This window comes from Otolemur garnettii, unplaced genomic scaffold (assembly GCF_000181295.1).
Source record: "Otolemur garnettii isolate 467f Iridium unplaced genomic scaffold, OtoGar3 scaffold00108, whole genome shotgun sequence".
NCBI lineage: Eukaryota > Metazoa > Chordata > Mammalia > Primates > Galagidae > Otolemur > Otolemur garnettii.
The window spans coordinates 1,079,893-1,080,276 of NW_003852503.1; the positions used below are offsets into that span (position 1 = coordinate 1,079,893).

The window sequence follows — 384 nt, forward strand, 5'->3', positions numbered from 1 at the left end:
ATGCCTAAATCAAAGGAACTAGTTTCCTCAAGCTCCTCTGGCAGTGATTCAGACAGTGAAGTTGACAGAAAGTTAAAGAGGAAAAAGCAAGTTGCTCCAGAAAAACCTGTGAAGAAGCAAAAGACTGGGGACACTTCAAGAGCTCTGTCATCTTCCAAACAGAGCAGCAGCAGCAGAGAGGGTAACATGTTTCAGATCGGGAAAATGAGGTAGGTTAGTGTTCAGGACTTTAAAGGGAAAGTTCTTATTGATATGAGAGAATACTGGATGGATCCAGAAGGTGAAATGAAACCAGGAAGGATAGGTATTTCTTTAAATCCGGAGCAGTGGAGCCAGCCGAAGGAACAGATTTCTGACACTGCTGATGCAGCAAGAAAACTGTAG

At 43.2% G+C, this 384-nt stretch overlaps 1 pseudogene; it reads left to right on the forward strand.

The window, feature by feature from the left end:
- LOC100944226 lies at positions 1-384 on the forward strand (annotated as a pseudogene).